The 17,857-nt window shown below is 34.2% G+C and overlaps 1 protein-coding gene across 13 annotated transcripts in view; it reads left to right on the top strand.

The window, feature by feature from the left end:
• Positions 1-17,857, top strand: part of LOC5567355 (sodium channel protein para) — a 479,280-nt gene that overhangs the window by 345,439 nt on the left and 115,984 nt on the right. The gene's annotated exons all lie outside the window — the stretch shown is intronic.

Below are 17,857 nucleotides of genomic sequence, written 5' to 3'. Positions count from 1 at the left end.
TAAGACGCCATCTTTCTGAATGGTCAGGATCCTGAGATAACCGCAAAACAATAGTTTCATGCTCACTGGCTGAATTTCGTATCTCATGGCTTCTATAATGATAGCGCTCGAGCTGCTGAACAAGTTTTCCTAAGTGGTCAGGATCCTGAGATAACCGTAAAACAAAAGTACATACGTAACACTAAGAACAACAATCGCGATCAAAATCATAGTCGAGAGAACATGTACGCTCAATGCTAAAATCGAAGTGTTTGGCCGATGGAGCAACAGATGGCGGTAGTGCGATTTGAGCGCTGTGGGTGGTGAATTGACTACCTACAATATATTCGAATCGACCGTTAAAAAGTTGTTCGATGGACAATGGTGAGAATGGGAGGTCTGTTTGTCTATGACAAAAGTCATATACTCACTAGCGTCGCCTGGTAACTGAATTTCGGATCTCGTATAATGATAGCGCTTGAGCTGCTTAACAACTTTGGCAAAGACGCCGTCTTTCTAAGTGATCAAGATCCTGGGATAACCGCAAAACAATAGCTTCATGCCCACTAGCACTACCTGGTTAAGAATTTCTTGGCTTCTATAATGATGGCGCTTGAGCTGCTGAACAATTTTACCGAAGACGCCAGATTTCTAAGTAGTGAGGATTCTGAGATATCAGAAAAGTAAACTTTCGATGCCCACTAGCGCTGCCTGGTGGCACAATTCCGCATTTCCACCACATGTTAGCCCTTAATCTACTGAACAATTGTGCTGAACATTATGCCCTCTATTTTGATAACTTTTAGAAATATTGATCATTTATAAAAACGGTCGTTAATCTGAATTTCGTTCGTAAAAAACGTGGTCGTAAGAAGAACCGTGGTAAAAAGAACGGTCGTTAAAAGAGGTTGGAGTGTAGTATGTAATATACAATCACCCGAATGCTTCAAATCCGGAACACCGACCTTAAACCATCTAAATATTTTTATTTTGTCAACTTATTAACATGAATAATGTAGACGAATCCATTATTATGTATTCTGATTTAAAATAAAATCTGAATATAGTCCTTGCGAGTGTCCGGCATTCGAAGCATTATACATCATACATTTATTAATAGACATTGAAAAGCTCGTTACTACAAGTGTCGACATACTCTTATTCATCTTTTACATAACAAATTAAAATAAACATACGTATACTTCTGAATTTGTAATTATGAAAATGAAATGAAGGTTCGATACTAAGATTGTCCATGTTTTATTTAGATACAAATAAAGGGCTAACTATTGAAACTGTATAATGTAACTTGTGAATCCTTCCTACTAACAGAAGCCTCTTCCTCTGATAATCATGGAGATGCAGAGGTATACTTGGTCTTTAGGAACAATGGATGTCACACTATCATTTCCCGATGACCGTAAGGACGTGGACGGGACCGTTATTGACTCTGTAATGTTTGGAATTCTTGAAATTGTACACTGAAGATGGTAAGCTACTCATGAGCTCCGTCTGATGATTTCTTGTGCAATTTTGGTTGCTCTGCTTATTATTTCTTCAGTTAAGTGCCTTTGAAAACGTAGGGGCTCAAATTGGCCATTGTTACGGTCATCTTTGAATTCCGAGATGTTTCTTTTCGCACAAATTTGTTTGTTAAAGTTTTAAATACTCTAATACATAATAATAATAATGTTGATTAAAAAACAATCGGACAGCTGATTTCAAAGGAAAATTATTCTTCGGAAAAAATAATTCAGAATTTATTTACCATAAAGACGCTAAAATTATTCTTTTTATTTAATTTGCTCCAATTTGATATTTAACGCTTTAACAAGGTGGGTAAAAGAGTAGAAAAAATCTCATGTATTTTTTATAGATTGTAAGGTACGACATCTCCGTAGAAAATGTGTATTTTATTCCAAACCTCGAGAAAGTTTATTAAACGAAATAAACGATTGTACCCCGTTTGGCATAAAGTCGTTTGGCATAAGGTCGTTTGGCATAAGGTCGTTTGGCATAAAGTCGTTTGGCATAATGGTCGTTTGGCATAACGACCGTTTGGCATAATGGTCGTTTGGCATAATGGTCGTTTGGCATAATTATTGACTTAGAATTAATATCGGAATTTCGAAGCTTTTACCGAAATCAACACAACCGAGCCCATAGCAAACAATTTTCGTAGATTCTCAATAAGCGTGGTGATTGTTCAGAGATATTCCAAGCTATGAATGTCAAAAATTGTAGTGACATTAGATAGCATTACTAAATATAACTCGTGACGGGTTTGGTGGAAGATCTTATCGGAAGAAAAATTATCTTCACATCCTCGAACATAGAGTATCTTTGAGCTTGTTGAGATATACTATATTTGAAAATAGTAAATAAGAAAGTTCTTAGTTATTAAGGAAACGCTCATAGAATATTTAGCTGCAGATTAAGTCTGTCCCAGTTGGGACGTAACACTTGATAAAAATTGTTTATAATTGTTTATTTACTTGTACCACCAACAGGCTTCAAAGCCCCAATGATGTCATCTTAAAACTAAATATATTAAAAATTGTCATTCTTACGATCTATTAAAAAACGAACTGAAACTTCGTCGAAGTAGTCGGCGAGACAAGTTGAAATCAAAGAGAGCCGCAACTCTATTGAAAAGCCTCTGCAGACCGTAAATAGCGCCAAACATGCTATAATTAGTTCGTTGAAGAGGTAATCTCAGCGTCACGTTATTCCGAAGGGCTCGGGGCTGCATTACTAAAAGAAGGAGTAATTCATTTGCAAAATATTAAAAGCTCTTATCCAAAGATCTATTATCGCAGCATAATGCAATATAGCCTATATACGAGAGCAGATTATTGTTCGTTTTAAATGTTTAAGGCTCTATCGCAAAAAAATGTTCTCACAGCATAACTCAAATGAACAACACATTTTTGAAAAAAAAATATGTGGCAAAACTTTTAAACGATACAATATAAATTTAAATTTTGGAAGTGTACGTCGAAAACACTCTATATTATCGAAAGAAGGGAAAATTTGTGATTGAAATAATATTTTTCCAGCATATCTCAAAAGGAGATAATGTGTTTGCAAAAAAAAAGTTGAATATTGGCAGGTTCTAAAGTAATAATCATCCTAACAGCATGTTTTGCAAGAATTGATAAAACAGCCAATTATAAAAATGGTTAACGTTTAACCTTAACCCAATAATAAAATTGAAAACAGTACAAATATAAAGAACAGCTTATTTTTAAAAGAAGGCAAAATTTATGATTAAACCAATACAAGATTGGACGCCAACAATTATTGCGGCATTATAAAACGAAAAGACTTCAAAAATTGCGTTTAGAATCATCGAAGTGATTGTACTATTTTTCCCCGAATGTCGTTTCTCCGAAATGTCAGTTCTCCGAAACTGATAAGCAATCAAAAGAAGGAGGTATTCTGTCATTCTCGGCTATACACATATAAGCAAAATGCTGAGCACGGTAAAACTTGAAAGAACCGCCAATTAAATAAAAAAGGGTGCATATCAGATGGCCAGTTCGTTCACCACCCTGAAATGCCAAATGACCTACAACCTAAAAAAAACAACAGCCTCAAATATATTTACGCGTGTAAATGAAGCCCTTTTTAGCTTTGTTTATCTGTGTCAATAGAAATTGACAGAAAATTTCAAGCACTCACATAGTTTCAGAAACAGATAATTTTAAATAATTTGGTTACTGTTTTGATCTTTTTACATTTCGGAGTCCTAGCAGGCGTTCCTTTGGCAATTCTTGGGCATTTAGAGTTCTCTATGGAATATGTGGCAAAAAACATACAGAACCACAAGAGAGATAATTTATGAACCCGAAATACGCAAAAGGAAGGGAAAATTATCGAAAAACTGGCATCGTGGTCCTGATATGGTATGCGGTCCTAAACTAATAGGTATAGAAAAAAATCTTTTGGAATGATTTCATTTTTTCAATAATCCACAAAATTGTAGGATGCATTGTGCATTGTGCTATCTTATAAAACAAAAATGTTTCAGGGTAGGGTACTTTTGTATTTAACGTACCTTTGATGATACAAGCAAATGTTCAGAAAAATCCAAAACGCTGTCTCTCATATTTTCAAGCTATTAATTCATTCCACTTAATTTCGTTCCCTGTAACAATGTGCAATCGTGCCTTTCAGCGGAAATTACATTGGAAATTCTAAAACATAAATCATGATCGAGCCGAAAGGCATGATGAACCCATTTAGTAAAGCCCAAAAAAAATCCTGCAATCCTTGCTCTCTCCCCTTGAGCCTTGAATGTGTTGAATTTTGTGAAATCATTATGACAGTGATGTTGAAGACATCAGATGTAAGAAAAGCAAATCAATTCCACGTGTGGGAATGCCGCTCTGTGTCTCGAGAGCTTCTACTGCCATAGTTGATCTCCTCAGTTCCCAGTAGAATAAATTTGGTTCTCTGTTTACCCCCACCTTAGGTGTCTTGACAGCAATCTGTTCCACCTCCCAATTGGTTATGATTTTTCAAACTCTTCTGAAATATTTTCCCCAAAATTTGAGTGTGTTCCCCCTCTGATCAAAACAGAAAATCTGAACATGATCCTCCGGCAAGTATCCTCTACGGATTAAAAAAAGCAAAACTAATCAGTAGCTGCGAATGGACATTCACCCCTTTTTCACAAAACCACTCTCGAATGTACACTTGCATAACAGTTCACACACTCAAACAGATTTACACGAGTCAGAAAACTCCTAACCCTACACTGTTAAAACATGGTAGCAATTAGAAAATTACAGTAACACAATCAACACTAGCAATGGTAACTGCTCAATGCAAATTCAAACAGAGTTAGTCCTGTGATCAATCTGAAGGTTTTTCTATTGAAATTCTTAGCACCACCGTTTTATGTGGGAACTTTGTTATCGGTCTGGCTTGCACACTTTTTACTCGTTTGGAGGTTCGCCATTAACAAACTTGAATTCAAACACTCAAATTGTAGACTTCAGTTTAATCTTCAAAGTGTAAAGTTTAAATCCTTCATTGTAAATGAATTGCCCATGAGATTGTTTTCGACCAACTTGCAAGCATTACTAATAGTTCGCAATGATTTTTTAGAAGAAACCAAAGAAAAGTCGTATCACGTTCAACTGTAATCGTCAGAGAAGTCAATAACTTTTTACACGTCACGAAGTCAATAAAATTTACGTCAAATATAAATCTTTAGGATATAAATGAGCTACCCGAGATCCATACAATGTGTTAAACATCCATTGAACAAACTTTGATGAGAATTATATATATTTGTGTAACCGAAAAGTTGATCTTTTGATATGGATTTTTTTAACAAAAAACTCCAATTTTCTCAAAAAATCTGAAAACATATTAGAAATCCATTCTACGAAGTTTTTGGCAAATGGTCAAAGTGTGTGAAGAAAGATTCAATTATGTGGACTATTGTCATTTGGACGCAGAAACAACGGAAGCTACATCGATACCACAAAACGAAATTAGAATTTATTATTGCCATGATTTCAAAGATTGTATTTATGATTCATGCTAGAGCAGGCCAAAAATCAAAATTTTTGCTTAGTTCGGATATTTACTTAGTTTGGAGTTACTAAATTCTTTACCGTGTTCAAAAACATCATAGCACAACAAGTTTTTGAGATATTATAACGCATTTTTTGTCTATTTCAATCAACTTGCATGCAAGTTCACAAGCTTGTATGGCGATTCATTTGTTCAATTTACCACAGAATTCAAACTATATGTGTAACACAATACTAATCAACAGAGCTCAAAATACTTTCGATGCTATAAAGTCTTGGTGGTGTTTTACTGTAAAAGTACTGAAACTGTAAGCATGTTGGAAACTTCCATATCATCAAAATTCTATCGTGCGATCTTAACAGTAGTATTTCCTGCATGAAAGTTTGCAGGCTTGCTGGATTAGATCACTTAAAAGATTGATAAATCATAATTGAAATTTTATGAAAACATTCATAAAATTAGTATTTATATTCAACTTTGGCGACCTGTAGCTCAAAATGGTGACCTGCTGGAACATTTCTAAAAGCAGAATTGGATTCAGCGACCCCAACTTCACTGGAGACGCATGATTTGAGGTATGATGTTACGCTATGTAATATATTATAACTCATCGATGCCTTAGCCTCTTATGATGCTCACACGAGCTTTATGGAATGTATCGGTTTCTTCAAAATTGTTGCGAAAAAAGAATCATCGATTCACATTCTACTTGTAAGAGCAACCTACGTGAACCTTCAGCTTCATTGGTTCACCTTGTTGTATAATAATAAACATACGGCTTCCCTAGCTTAGTAACTAACTTTCTTGTATACATTTTTTGGTACCGTTTAAAGGGGTAACATTGAACAACGGGGTAAAGGTGCGACCATTCTAGTAAAAAGTTTAAATTAAAATATTTTATAAAAAGAATGGAATTTATTAAATCCGATATACTGCCCATAAACGCACCTGGGACTGACACCATGTTTGCTGGATTTCCTGTTCACATGGGACAATTATGCGTTTATGGGCAGTATAGTAAAGATATGTTTATGCATAAATTTGTCAACTTTATGAGACAATGATTTGCATGACTATGAATGCTCTGCTAAAAACTAGTGCCTCAAGTGATACAAGACGAATTCCATCCAGAATGAGTCGAAAAAAAATTAAAATCGTTAAATTTTGCACATGTTTTTGGCTCTAGAATAACTTTCGAAAATGGCCTATAATTTTTTGCATGCAAATTCTTTGAAAAATTATAACTCCGAATCTGTTTATTTTACAGAAAAATATTCTATGAAGAAGTTGTAGTGAACCACTTGGACTATAAGAAAAAAATATACACTGAAAAAAATATTTCATGTATTTTTATGGGAAATTCATAAATACAACTTAAACTTTAAATTACACAAAAACCCCATTTTTAATATTTTTTTATATTTTCAGCATAGAATATTGATAGTAATCAGATGTTTGAGACAAAGTATCATGATGGAGAAATTATTAATGAAAAAGTTTTTCTAAGAACAACTTTTGAACGATATTATAAATTTTTATTTTTGGCAAAATTAATACGTTCTGATGATACCGTTAAGTCACCAGTCACCGTGCGGCCTCCATTCACCGTGCACATATACAAATTCATACAGAATATTCATACAATTTTCACAAATTATTCTTTTGTCAGCAAAATAAGATAAAACTAATGAAATTAAGTAGTTCTTGTCGCGAAGCATTTTGAAAAACCTAGTTTAGTCAAAATTATGTAAATTCTGTTTGATAATGAGATTTTTCAACATTCTAAGTAGAAACGTCAAAAATTCACATTTTTAGTTTTAACATTAAAGTATGAAATTTTTCAAAATTTCAAAAAGTTTTTTCCGTGGATACTATGAATAAGATGTATTTCATCGTATGAGCAATGAGATTTTATGCAAATTAGAATTTTCTATTGTGTCTCAGTCGAAACCCAAATGCACGGTGAATGGACCCTTTTCAATATATATGGTTCCTATTACCGTGCATCAGGGTAAAAGGCATTAAATTATTCGGTAGTATTAGATTTATTGCTATGTCGTGATTGAACTACTTCATATTTAGTTTTTGAGTGAATATGGAATGGTTTGGATAATACAGTCAAACCTATTATAACGATTTTAGTAAAAAAAATAATTATTTAGCCAATTTTTAATTTGATTGATTTGACTTTATTAACGAGATTTTTAGCCCTGGGCTAGTTCATCTCGGGACCAACGGCTTCACTTCCCTTCCGAAGGAAGTCGTCACTATAACTTTTTACGTCATAAGTGACTATGTCGGGGATGGGATTCGATCCCAGGTCCTCGGCGTGAGAGGCGAGTGTTCTAACCACTACACCAGGTCCGTCCCGCCAATTTTTAAACTGTTTATGGTTTTTATTGTAAATGAAGATTTTAATACTCTTAAAAATGAGTGTGAACACTACTAGCAACATAGTTGCTCCATCAAAAACGTTTCTTCATGATACAAAATTAAATCATGACGAAAACTATACGCACGGTGAATGGTGCACTAGTGTGCACGGTAAATGGTGACATAGAACGGTACGAGGCGACCTTAACATGACATTTTCAAAGATAATTTTTGAGTATTTTTTTGTTATGCATCACTAGTTTTAGATTTTTCCCTGGATTATGATATAATTGCACGCTACGTAGTGGTATTCTAGTACGCTTCAAATTATTTGGAAAAGTTATATAATTTTTTGAAATGCAAATTTTTCTTAAATGCACGGTGAATGGTAGCTTGAGATTCGCGAATAACTAATGAAAATGGCCTGTTTCAATATTTAAATAACATTTTTTGCATTAAACTCGATATAATTCGAAAATGGCTACTTCTAGAGAAATTATCCACATAATCATTCTGGTTCAGAATTATTTCAAGATTCTTATTGTATCATCAGAACCTATTTATTTTGACAAAAAAAAACAAAATTTTGAAAATCGACCAAAAGTTGTTCTTAGAAAAACTTTTTCATTAATAATTTCTCCATAATGAAACTTTGTGTCAAACATCTGTTGACTATCAAGATTCTATGGTGAAAATTTAAAAAATATTAAAAATGGGGTTTTTGTGTAATTTGAAGTTTAAGTTTTATTTTTGAATTTTTCATGACAATACATAAAATATTTTTTCAGTGTATATTTTTTCTTGTAGTCCAAATGGTTTACTACAACTTCTTCATAGAACATTTTTCTGTAAAATCAACAGTTTCGGAGTTAAAATTTTTTAAATAAGTTGCATGCAAAAATGTACAGGCCATTTTCATAAATTATTCTCGAGTCAAAATGATCGATTTTTCTATGGAAAACACTTATTGTATCATACCAAAAACATGTGCAAAATTTACTGCAAATCGAAGATGGAGGAGTTCTGTGACTGACCGATTTGACATGGAATTCGTCATAAGCAAGGAAAATGCTGTTTTTATTAAAAACGAAATCACTGAACTTCGTTCGAAATTCAACAACTGCCTGCTTCCACGGTTCATTATACCTGTAAGAGTTTGGTCTTCCGATTAAGCTTCACAGGCTATGAATTTAGATATTAACGTTATTGCAAATAGTGCGAAATACTCTTCATAAAAGTGATCACAATCAAAAATTCAATCAAAAACGTGCTTGATAACTTTCAAAAGACTTCAGGACACATGAGTTAAGGTATTTTATTTAAAAGTGTTTTAAAATTTCATCGAATGCCCCAAAAATTGATCAATGTTGTCCATGATTACGGTATTTTAATGTGAATCGAATAAACATCTATCTCTTCTAAGCATTTCAAAAAATACTCAATCAACGTCATTTATCATTAATTCTCTCTCCACATAAAGTTTCACCCCATTTCATCCCATTCGGATTCCTATGAACTCCTGTTTGATTCCTTTGTTTTAATTCTTCTTTCAACTGAGAAAAGCTTGCATCACTGTTCTAAAGGAATGATTTCCACAAAGCTCAATTTACTCAACTAGCTAAAAATTGAACTAACGTTCAACTACTCCCCTTTTTTCTCACCTCAAGTTCTAATTTATCCTACTAAACGAATTGGATTCCACACCCTGTTACTCTTTCGCGAATCCCTTGTCCCTTTATCTATTTAGTCGAGGCACCCCTGTTTGAGTTTTCTTAACAAAAAAAAAATGGTGCAACCCTCTAACATAGCCAATTTGGAAGCATGATCCGCTTGCGCTTGACTGCTTTACACTTTGAATTTTTACTGTTTCTTCATTCTTCGAATATTCATAGCTCTACGTAATAAGAACCCTAACACTACAGTCTTTCTCATCTCATTTCTGATTGAAAAAAACAACAACACGTAAACGAAACAATATGACCCCTTCTGTCCGACTGGGATAGAATGATGACGTACTCGGAAGAATGCAATAGCATTGAACTATATTTATTCCCTTTTTTCATTCGTTTATGTTGCTTCACATTCTATTCCAAACGAAAAAGTTCTAGAAGTAGGGTACAAGGGCACAGTGTTCCCCTGACCATTATTATCAGAAAAAAATCTCCATCAAATCTGTGCTCACCAGTCGTGCTCACCAGATTAGTGTGCACTGCAAACTAAGCTGCATGTCTGGGCAAAATTAAAAAAAATTGGGGCCCGTTTTGAAGTTACACCCTTTCCATTGTATAAGTACACAAATTCAAAAGAAATCTGAAATATTTAAACGGCTTTTTATTGGCCGTGATTATTAGAAGAAATATACCGTACTAATTTTGTTCAAAGTTGTTTTGTTTAGTTATTTGTAACCTCTGGACGGAGTTTTGAATGAGAAGATTGACGAAATTTGGAGTTACGCCCTTTTGGATGTGAAAACATTTAGAACACTAATTTTAAATACAATAATTAAGCATTCCAAAACCGTCTAGCATGTTCAAATGTTTTCAATGACACATTGCACTTACATGCCACAAAAGCCTTTCACAGTCAACTGATTTTTCATAGGCTCAAGTGTTATAAGGCATTTCGGAGCTTATTTCATCATGTAATCAAATTAATTTGTGCTGCGTAATATTCTGGTGAACCCTTGTACTCACGATTCAGATTATTGGTTCATGTTGTGTATCGAAGCGCAAGTATACGTCATACAATATTTTCGAAGTTGATTTTTCGGTTATGGGTAGCATTGTATGGAATAAAATAAAATTAACGACGGAAAAAGCAGCGATATAAAATGGCAGAAAATAATGCAAAGTTTAGAACATCTGTTATTATTTTGTTTAATGAAATTCAAAATCGTAGTACTTGCAGAGCTTATTTTTAATTGATTGTCTTCGTCAGCTTGGGAAAGTTAGTGTAGTTTCCAAAGTATTTTTTTTTCGTTTGTGAAGGGTTATAGCAGCTGGTGAGTCTTAACTTCACAAGCAGAGTTTGCGACCGAGAAACATAGAAATTTTTATTTATGTGGGTTTCAAACCATACTATGGTAGGTAGACCAGCAGGTAATCAAAAGGAAATAGAACTATTTACGATTTTCCGGTAATTACTTAAAACTGGAATTTACGCACAATTCATGAACAACTCCGAAAACTTTTCGAGAGAAATGTTTCCCGACTCGATTTTTTTTTAAATTTTGCCCAGACATGCAGCTTAGCTATAGAAAACGACCAGAAAGTACAGATTTGATGGAGATTTTTTTTCTGATAATAACGGTCATTGAAGCACCGTGGTATAGTATTGGACAAAACAGTTACTGTTCTTCTACACAAAATAGTAAATCGCTATAGCACCATTATTTAACCGCAAATTGCACCAGCGCGATAAGAAATGTTTTACAAAATCGCACATAACTTTTGTTAACAAAAAAAAAACATACATCTCTGATTTTTGTATATTTTGTGTAACACTAGCTCGGCATTCCAATGATTTTAAAATCGGTGGTTGCTAACACCCTGAAAATTCAGTTTTTTCAATAAAATCCAATATGGTGACCAAATCCAATATGGCCGCCAAATATTTTTATTTTTGGAAATGAAGTTTCTATGTTTTCTCTTTCCAGAACCATGTGTTTGTGAAGGAATTGTTGAATAAATTTCTAAATTAATGTAGTAGTTTCAATGAGCCATGAATTGTCAAGAATCGAGGGATGCTCAAAAACTGTTCTAATCATAACTACCAAGGGGTCCATCGATTTGACCAACCGAAGGCAGCTTCTTTACTTACTCGACAGGAGCTGAGCATAAATTTTAGCATATTGAAGCTGGGCCGGTCTCTGCGAGAATTACTCGTTAGTACTTGAGAAATATGCGTCCTAATAAAAAGTCATTCTAGAAAATAGATAAATACCCAACCCTGCATGTAACGTCTCCATTTCGTTTGCATTACTGGTGAGCGATCAATCCTCGGGAGGGGAAACATTAAGGATACAAGCTCATCTCCAGTTTGATCAATTGAGGAAATTGAAGGATTGCGGTTTGATCAATCTTCTGGAGAGACACATTGAAGCAATGATGGACAATATTTATCGTCGTGAAGAAGGTTTGAACAATATTTTGATCGAAATTCAATGCGCTTTTCAATATGGTATTTAATTTAGTAATATTGATGAAGTTGAAGCAAACATTGAAGGGCTAAATTTGGTCATTTTTTTTTTTTTTTTGATTAATGTATCCACGGTGCTCCCCTGGCCGCTATTATCAGAAAAAAATCTCCATAAAATCTGTGCTCACCAGTCGTTTTCTATAGTTAAACTGCATGTCTGGGCAAAATTTAAAAAAAAATGAATGAGATGATCGTGGAAATTTTGAGTTACGCCCTTTTTGAAGTGTAACTATTCCACTAGTTAACCACTAATTTTAAATAGATTAATTAGGCATTCTAATACCGGTAAAACTCGAATGTTTTCAACGACACATTGCACTTACATGCCGTCAAAGTCTTTCACAATTGACTGATTTTTCATAGGCTCAAGCAATATAAAGCATTACGGAGCCAATTATGTAATGTTATTATTAGTAATAAAATATTGTTATGACTCAACTTGCTGTCCCTCGGCTGTTCTGGCTAACTTTGTACTGCCCCGGAACTTAAACCTCAATCGCTGAGTAATGCACTATTGGCCAAACAATGGCGCTCTAGACCACCTTAAACTTCCTTAAAAATAAAAACTCAAATCAATCCTCTATTGAGAAGATTCTACCCATAACCCCGAATTTCATTCCCCCGAATCCCATTAACCAGTCATCAACCTGAACGCATCATTATGTTGAATGATATTGTACCTAATTCATAATTACCTTGAACGACATTGCCCCGTGATAATGGGATTCGAAGTAATGCCATTCTAAGAACTGGATCACGAGGTCTTCAGGTTCGTGGTATTCGAGGTAATGGAACTCAGAGGGGTATAATTTTAAGAAGACTCAACTCCCAGTTTATGTTACCGGAAAATCTTAAATTGTTCTGTGGCACTGTTGGAACTGCAATCTATGTACCATAACAGTTTTTGAATCCTATACAAACTGATGATTTATCTGTAAACTTTAATTTTTTTTATTGAAAACTGTGCCTATGAAGTGAGGACTCACCACTGCTATAATCAGTGAAGACAATCGAAAATAAATCATACTTTGCTAAACAAACATTCCATATGTGACAAAGACAAACGTTTGAAATTAAACTCTGTAAGTGCTACGATTTAAAATTCCATTAAAGAAAATAATACAGTGAACTCTCCCCAACTCTATATTGACTAGATGGTCCCGAGTTTGGGAGGTATCGCGATACAGAACACATATTTCTCAGTTTTTGAAATTTCAAATATTCTTACAAAGTACATTTAAAACAATAATTGAAATGCGAAAAATAGTAAAATTTTAGCACATTTATAAACATGACACTTTTTGAATAATTTTCAAAATATGTATGTTTTATCAATCTGAAATGACTTGTCAGCCTTCATTTTACTATCAATACAATCATATTTATAAAATTCAAGAAATTCATTAACATTTGGAGGATATTTACAAATTTTCTTGGTAATATCGAGTTAGAGAGGTGAACTTGCCCAGGATACTGAAACAGATCGCATCGAGTTAGGAAGGTATCGGCTTACAGAGGGATCAAAGTATGCTAGATTGAAGGGACCGTTCATTCCATTGAGTTAGGGGAAATATCGAGGTACAGAATATCGAGTGAGGGAGAGTTGACTGTATTGGATATTATAAAGTTTGCATTACTTTCCATTTTGTATCGCTGTTTCCTACATCGTCAATTTGATTTTCTTCCATTCCCTGCTTCCATAACCGAAAACTCAAGTCCGAAGGTATGCTTTGACATCAACTTGCGCTTCAATATACAGCATGAATTGCATGTTCAATAATCTTAATCGTGAGTTCATTGCTTCACCAAACTATCTAGAATATTGTTGTTTAAAAACTGATTTGGTTACATGATGAAATTGGCTCTGTAACGCCTTATAGCACTTGAGCCTTTGAAAAATCAGTTAACTGTGAAGGACTTTTGCGGCATGTAAGATCAATGTGTCATTGAAAACATGCTTAACGGTATTATAATGCCTAATCAATATAATAACAATTAGTGTATTCAATGGTTACACCTCTAAAAAGGCGTAACTCCATATTTTGATGATCTCCTCATTCAAAACTCCACCTATAAGTTACAAATAACTAAAAACACCAAACTTGAACCACATTTTGATGGTTTATTGCTTCGGATAATCACAACCAATAAAAATCCGTTTAAATATCTCAGATTTCTTTAGAATTTGTGGACTTATACAATCAAAAAGGCGTAACTTCAAAACGGGCCCTACGATTTTTTTAAAAATTTTGACCAGACATGCAGCTTAACTATAGAAAACGACTGGTGAGCACAGATTTGATGGAGGTTTTTTTCTGATAATAACGGTCAGGAGAGCATCGTGGTATCGGATTCCTAAGGTACAGTATGGCCCATACAAAAATACGAAAATCGTCATATCATGTTTTATGGTAATTTTTACATAGAAAATGTGTATGAAACATAAATATAATTAATTACTTGTATTGTTTAATCTATTTTGACTCAGTTTTTCGCTTTGGACATGATTTTTATCTGTTACTTTTACCTTACCAGAGAGGAATTGGAAGCATACCTTTAAATTTTATCGTGCGGACGTCGAGTTCAATATCTGTGTGATGAAAGCTTCTGAAACATCAACGATGGCGTGAGATTCTTCACAGGTCTTGTCTCCAGCATACGCTCATATCAAATGATAGAACCGGTTCATACCTGGATGAATGGAGACTTGAACATATTTTCGAAAAAACGGCTCATTTTGGAATGCTTTGATTGAACCTTCATATAAGTGTGATAAGCGGCTCCGTTTTGCTCAAAACCTATGAGCTAGTATTTATATAAGTTGTCTCTAACCGAAGGAACAAATTTTATTCTCAAAAATCTGTTATAGGCCTCCGTATTTATTTTTTATTCAACTTAAACAAAAAATAAAGGCATATCAAACCTATAAGACGCAAATGCCCTCAAAACTATGACCCTGGCAAAATATTTAATTGTGATCATGAAGAACACGTTCTCTAAGAACTCCTCCATCCTTTGATACCAAACAAACTAAAATTTTCAACAATAAAGTGTGATTTTTGAAGGTGGAAAGTTTATCACCAGAGTATACGACAATCAGACGATGTTTCCAGCTTTGTGCGGAAAAATCCTTTGAACTTATTTGCTTTATTACGTTATTTAGAACAGTAAGAAAAATATGACAAAAATTGTCTTGGATAGCGAAGTTGTGTCAGAATATACTACAATAATCAGAAATAACATTCAATATCAAAAACAATGAAAAAAACGCCTGTGGATGCTATATTTACGTTGATCCAGGTGGTCCAGTGTTCATCATCCTAAGGAAAAATATTTTATATTGATAAGTCAATAGACTTCTGAATACTGCCAAACTTTATTTATGTGGTAATAATTGGGAAGGCGCCAGTATTCGCCATGTTTTGAATTTCTGTTCCTGATTTCATCATCTGCATTGATTTCATATGGGAGGTGGCGAATTCAGGAACAGCATGCTGAAATGAGGTGCAAGGGAGCTAAAATTGAAAGGAAAATGATTTTTGTTTACCTTCTTAGATAATTTTGAGGTTTCTGAGAAAGTTACCGTATCATTTTAAAGTGATTCAATGAATACTGAACGATCTACTGGTATTTGTGTCTTAAACCGATACATAATCCAGAATGACGAATACTGGTATCATGGTGAATACCGATACATACATCTATCCTATAAGGATCCCAATCAAAAATCCCGTCAATATGTCAAAAGTATTCCCATTCTAAATTACATTAGTAGCTTAATACCAATATATTCAGTTAAAATATGTTTAGAAGTAACTTGTTCAATATTTAAGAGGCAAAAATGTTCATTGAACAGAAGTTTGTTGAATATTTTCAAGGAAATCATCCCAAACGTTTTACAGGGAGAGTTGAGAAATTTCCTCCAAGGATATTTTTGGAAATTCTGAATGATCTAATCAATTAATTTTTAAACATATTTTTAGGTATCTACCTCTGGACGTATATTTCAATGAACTTGCAAATGCACTTTTGAAGAGCTAACTATAGGTCTTGGAAGAATTAGTTGAAAATTTTGGCTTTTACTTCCCAAAAAAGATGTCTCCGAGAAGGTTTCTAACGGTTATCTAGTAAAAATTTCTATCTATAAATACTTCTATGGATATAATAAAAAATCTTTCCAATAGAGCAGCAGAAACAATCGTGTGTATTCCGTAAATGGGTTGAGTGCAAAGAATTAAGAATTTCAAATTTCTTAGATTTTTACCAATAATTTACCAGGGTTCTAAGGATCCATGAAATTCGCCAGGAAATTGGTGAAATCTTCCAAGGCTAAAGCAGAAACATGCAAGAAATTTTTCAATCATACTTCTTTGAACGACCTTAGTTTGGTTTTCAAGCTCACACTAGGAAAATTCAAGCAAGGCTGGTGATAATAATTTAAAACGAAATTACACTAAGTAATTTAAGCTGACCATCTTTTCCCAAAAAAAAATGTTAATTTTTGATAATTACTAGCGTTGTTACATTATTGAAATATTTAAACGACTATTTTACCTGGCGAACTCTTTTCGAAAAAAATGTTGATAATATTTTATTAGTATTTGTTTTGTTACACTTAAAAAAAAAATCATGGAAATATCGAGTTAGAGAGGTAAACTTGCATAGGAAACTGAAACAGTTCGCATCGAGTTAGAGAGGTATCGACTTACAGAGGGATCAAAGTATGCTAGATTGAAGGGACCACGCATTCCATCGAGTTAGGGGAAATCTCGAGATACAGAATATCGAGTAAGGGAGAGTTAACTGTATTATATTTGAAATTATTGTAATGAAGATGAAGAGATAAACAAAGTCTAATGTACCCTAATATTAGTAATCAAAAATGCTATTTGATTACAAAGCAAATGTCAAAATTTGAGCAATTTAATTTTGAATTTAAATGAACTGTTTACGGGAAATATCTAATTATACCCCCATCTGATTGAGTAAGAGCCATGTTAAATTTGCACTGTAATCTATGTGTATTGTGTACGCTTTCTCGCTACCTTTCTAATGTCTTCAAGAAAGCATCTTTCGCTTAGCCCTCCAGAGGCATCTGTTTGCGACAAGTTCGCTTTAATAAGTGTCAATCTTCCGTATATGGCATTGCGCAAACAACTCCGGATAAACATTACTTTTTATGATTGCCTAAGTGCTTCAATCCAATTACGACGGCACACCCTTATCTCTCGGTTGGTCGGTGGTCGACCAACCAAGGATCCACCTATTGATATTTAGCACCGTGTTGGCTTCGCAAAATTTATAAATTCCGGTCATACTCCACGCCGGGCCCCAGAAGCTGAGTGTGCAGTGCATGTCCTGCTGAATGATTCGTGCCTCTGTCGCTCCTCCCATGTGATGTACGTACGTCTCTTGTCTCTCGTGTAAACCCTTGTAAATAGAACCAGCTTGATGAAAAATCCCAAAAATTCCCATTGCAAACCACGTTCTTTCATCACACCGGTGTGCACTGGATCGCTAAAAACAAGAACCAGAAAGAAAATCATTCAAATTAGTGAAATATTCACCATCACTTTCGCTTCTTGCTCTGAATCATCAAACATTCATCGAATTGTTTTCTTCTTTTTCTCGTTATCGTTTGTTTGGCGCTAAATTGGCGTGAACATTTCTCTCCGGTGACGTCACTGCCGTATATGGGGTCCAACTGAAACCAAAACCATTCCATCGAATGAAACGTTGAAATTTACAATATGAAAAA

This window comes from Aedes aegypti, chromosome 3 (assembly GCF_002204515.2).
Source record: "Aedes aegypti strain LVP_AGWG chromosome 3, AaegL5.0 Primary Assembly, whole genome shotgun sequence".
Lineage (NCBI taxonomy): Eukaryota > Metazoa > Arthropoda > Insecta > Diptera > Culicidae > Aedes > Aedes aegypti.
Note: the sequence above shows the minus strand (reverse complement) of the source record. Positions and strands in the feature narration are given on the sequence as shown.